The sequence below is a fragment of the Schistocerca piceifrons genome, chromosome 9 (assembly GCF_021461385.2).
Source record: "Schistocerca piceifrons isolate TAMUIC-IGC-003096 chromosome 9, iqSchPice1.1, whole genome shotgun sequence".
Classification (NCBI taxonomy): domain Eukaryota; kingdom Metazoa; phylum Arthropoda; class Insecta; order Orthoptera; family Acrididae; genus Schistocerca; species Schistocerca piceifrons.
The window spans coordinates 138,046,504-138,051,197 of record NC_060146.1 but is presented as its reverse complement, the minus strand read 5'-3'; the positions used below and the strand labels follow the sequence as shown (position 1 = coordinate 138,051,197).

At 43.8% G+C, this 4,694-nt stretch overlaps 2 non-coding genes across 2 annotated transcripts; one reads left to right on the top strand and one right to left on the bottom strand.

Annotated features, from left to right (window-relative positions):
* Positions 1-3,259: 3,259 nt before the first annotated feature.
* Positions 3,260-3,334, bottom strand: Trnas-cga. The gene has a single exon. It is a non-coding gene; the product is annotated as a tRNA-Ser (tRNA).
* Positions 3,335-3,702: 368 nt separating this feature from the next.
* Trnas-cga lies at positions 3,703-3,777 on the top strand. The gene has a single exon. It is a non-coding gene; the product is annotated as a tRNA-Ser (tRNA).
* Positions 3,778-4,694: the final 917 nt, after the last annotated feature.

Below are 4,694 nucleotides of genomic sequence, written 5' to 3'. Positions count from 1 at the left end.
AAGAAACCGTTGAGAATACAGCGTTTATCTGTGTTGTGATGTTGCATGTAGTGAATGTTAATATTATTTGCAGAAATGAGCAAAGAAGCTGTACCTGGTCCTGCTAGTAGCTCACCATCTACTTTCATGTCACTTCTGGACACATTAATCCATTACATATTTGTTTCTCTTATAACCTATAGGCTGGCTGGTTTCTGAGAGAAGGAGGCAGGGTTTGTCTCAACAGCCAGTGTGCTACAAGCTGAGTGCAAGCTTCTGCTGCCAGCATCCTTACCAGAAACAGTATAAAGTTAAGTGTTCCACAACACAATACAGCTAAACTACAAAGAAGTACTGATTACATGGTAATAAAACTGTACAACCGTTTACCATTTCATACATCAAACATTAGCTTGAGATAGATATTTAAGCAAACAATAGAACTATTGCTTATAGAAACTCATTTCTATTCAGACAATGAACACTCACTAAATGCAAGAAATTGGAAACAAGTATACACTGTGATGGAATTAAAATGTGCATAGATAAAACAGAAAAAATGTATGTAGGTACACTATATATTCTATACAAAATGTATAATTATGTAAGATGATTTTGTGTTTAAAAATCTGATGGTTGGTGATGAAACTCACTTCCATTTGTAGTGCTCAGATCAATGTCAACATGTTCATAGACGATTCATGAAGTATCCAGTGATTCTCAAGCTGCATACCTCTTTAATTGTGGAATCACACTACAAGGAGCTCATTTGTGTGACAAAAGGACTGGTCTGAAATCGTTAAAGGAAGGCAGACTACTCAACAACACGGCAAACCTTCTTGTCACACACTTTATGCCCAGGGTACCAATTAGCATATACTGTCAAGTTATTGCAAGAAGGTTCTGTGTGATAAGAAGAGTTTCATACTAGCCACAACCAGCAATCTCGATGCCAAAACGAATATATACGATTACTAAATCTGTGTCTGGGGAGGGGGGGGGGGGGAGAGGGGGAGGGGCGAGGGCTGTGAGGTGTAAGGTGTATTGATGATGTCACATTGGCGCCATATTTCACTTCTGTGAATGTGCCTCAGCACAGGAAAGTCATCTATCTCCCCTTACCCACATCTCACCCCTTCTCCTGATGCCCTGCGTTTGTTAAAACTGCAAAGCCCAAGGCTGAAATCATGTGATTTTCTTCTGGGTGACCTAGGAAAACATTTAGGACACGGTGCTGCCGAGAGTGGACACAAAAACACCTCATGAGGTGTCATGAAGGGCATGAGTGAAATCACCCCCTTCCATGAGGTATTAATTTTCACATTTCGATGTCGGAAAAGACAGTTTGCAGTGTGAGGTTCTTGATAACCGTTGATACTTCTGAAACCTGCAAATGATTCAACCTTTCTCTGAGAACATCCTGGATCTGCAGCCCAATACAAAATGATGTCATACGTTTGGAGTGTAGCACAACTGTAATTTTCGCTCTGGTATACAAGGTGGAACAAATAGGGACCATTCCATACAGTCCACGAAATCAAAAGTGTGTCTAAAGCAGAAAAGGGTATTTATGCTATCTAATTACTCTATTATCGCCCCACTCCCAATAACCGGTGACATGTGCATGGGACATGGCGGAGGGAGGGGGCGACACTGACACACACATGAATAAAATGGCAAAGGGTCTGTCCAATACACCCCAGTTTGACAGCACCTTCTATACCACCTGCACACTTCTGTTGGTGGACACTTTAAAAATGTCGCTCTACAGGAATTCACTGACAACTAGGTGCTGGTAGGATACGCAACTCTGCCAACATCCCCCATATTTCGCATGTTGCCAACAAACCCTAATGCGGTAGCATAGCGACACTCAGCTCAGGGATGTCAAAAATTTTGCTTATCCCTCCTGCACTTTGTCAATGGTGAATGCATGTCTCTGCAGAGGGACATTTTTAAAATGCCCAAAAGGGGTGTGTGGGTGGTAGCGCAAGTGTTGCCAAACTGTAGATCTTAGAGAGACAGCCGGCCGGGATGGCCGTGCGGTTCTAAGCACTACAGTCTGGAACCGCGTGATCACTTCGGTCGCAGGTTCGAATCCTGCCTCGGGCATGGATGTGTGTGATGTCCTTAGGTTAGTTAGGTTTAATTAGTTCTACGTTCTAGGGGACTGATGACCTCAGAAGATAAGTCCCATAGCGCTCAGAGCCATTTGAACCATTTAGAGAGACACTTCACTGTTTTATTCATTTGCATGTCAGTGTCACAGCCCTCGTGCACACGCCAGAGGCGGGGGGCGAGAAAGGAGGGATTAAAAGCGTAGGTACCCATTTCTGCTTTGGATCGCGTTAAAATTATGTCGAATGGTTTTGAGGATTGTTAGTTAGTTGCTTTTCCATTTATCATTTGAACAATTCCTTCACTGGAGTGAAGCAGAGCGACTCAACCCAGCAGATAAGTAAACGTGATTACTGTTAACATTAATGAACACATTATTTTTTAGTCCTACCCATGAAGCAACAATTAAAAACTAGTTTTTTACGGGTTACCTGTTTTTAAAAAGAAATTCGTCCATTATGCTACCAACAGATACACCAGAACAAAAATTGTGTTCGCGTTACACTCTAAAGGGGTAAGATCATGTTCAGTAGGGTTGCAAACCAATCATGTCCTTAGAACAGAGTTGAATCATCCAGAGGGTATCAGCAGTGTCAAAGGTTGTCAAGAGCATCGCCGCATTCCACAATGCACTGCAAACTATGATTTTAGACCACGAAATGTGTGAAAAATAATGTCCCAAGGAAGTAGATGGTTTCACTGAAGCCCTTTATAGCACCTCCTGAGGGCTTTTTGTGTCATAAATCGTGGTTCTGATGTCATTCATGGGGGCATCAAGAGAACAGGTGAGACTTACTTAAAGGAGGTGCGTCAAGCTTATTTTGGTGAAATATCGTGTGATGGCAATGGACATCATTAACCCATATTACACCTCACATGAACTTCGGAGCTCTGATGTTTTCCTTCTTTTTTTTTGCCTGTGTCGACACCTTGCTGTTTTAAGAAGATGACGTCTTAGGGCCAAAAGCCTTTGCACCACAGAGTAAGGTTGTATGCACTTTAGAGTCAAATTTCTAACTTCTGCATTGCAACAGCAGAAAATGACAGGAATCCAAAAGGGCATTAACACATAATCCTTTGCTTATTCTTTTTTTAGTTTCGATCTTGACCATTATCCAACCAGCAGCTGTCTATATGAAACTTCCTGGCAGATTAAAACTGTGTGCCCGACCGAGACTCGAACTCGGGACCTTTGCCTTTCGCGGGCAAGTGCTCTACCAACTGAGCTACCGAAGCACGACTCACGCCCGGTACCCACAGCTTTACTTCTGCCAGTACCTCGTCTCCTACCTTCCAAACTTTACAGAAGCTCTTCTGCGAACCTTGCAGAACTAGCACTCCTGAAAGAAAGGTCCCGAGTTCGAGTCTCGGTCGGGCACACAGTTTTAATCTGCCAGGAAGTTTCATATCAGCGCACACTCCGCTGCAGAGTGAAAATCTCATTCTGGAAACATCCCCCAGGCTGTGGCTAAGCCATGTCTCCGCAATATCCTTTCTTTCAGGAGTGCTAGTTCTGCAAGGTTCGCAGAAGAGCTTCTGTAAAGTTTGGAAGGTAGGAGACGAGGTACTGGCAGAAGTAAAGCTGTGGGTACCGGGCGTGAGTCGTGCTTCGGTAGCTCAGTTGGTAGAGCACTTGCCCGCGAAAGGCAAAGGTCCCGAGTTCGAGTCTCGGTCGGGCACACAGTTTTAATCTGCCAGGAAGTTTCATATCAGCGCACACTCCGCTGCAGAGTGAAAATCTCATTCCAGCTGACTATATATTTTGTAGTCCAAATCGCACTGCTCAACATGCTTAATCTTTCAGAGCTGAGATCCTCTAATATTATCAAAACTAACTTCATGAGTTTCTTCTTCACTCTTATGAATTCAGATCTTTATCAGTACAAACCAGTCTTCACTATTATTGGTCTAGGTTTTGTAGATCTTGGCGTCCTGTATTCCACTCTATGACCTCTGTCAATATCATTTAGTGTCACGCACAGGAATAGCTTCTAGAGGACAACACTTGTTACTAAGTCGTCTGTGCTCTCTCTGCTGTTCTCTGGAATTCTGAACATCCTGAGATCAATGCCTCTCTGATACTGTTCATGTTCATCAGTCTTCTTGACCAGCTTCTGTTCTAACAGTCGTACCCTATCCTCAATTTCCTTTAATGACCAGGCCAGAGGACGCATCTCATTCACATTCGCCTCCAGAATTTTCTGTATTTTGTGTGTCACGTTGCAGTGACAGCAACAGTGATGGTCTGGACAAGAAGCCCGTGCACGTCCTTTGATTGTAGAGAAGCACTAACCTCAGCCTCGACAAGTGCGGCGACATCAGCGATGCCGGGCGATGCGGCCGCCTCTCCCGGTGTCGGCTCGACCAAAGCATTCTCGGCGGCCTTGCCGTATGCAGTGCTGCCCGTTGTTCGATGGTTTTCCACGGATAGTGTTCTGTCATATTCCTGGAAAAGCAAAGGAATTTTATGTGGGGACTTAGATGTTTTTTATGCGACACATCGCCAAAAACGTAGTCTGACTTTCTACTTAGAACACGTTGATTTCCTAATACGGTTTAATACGAGGTGCATTCAAGTTCTAAGGCCTCCGATTTTT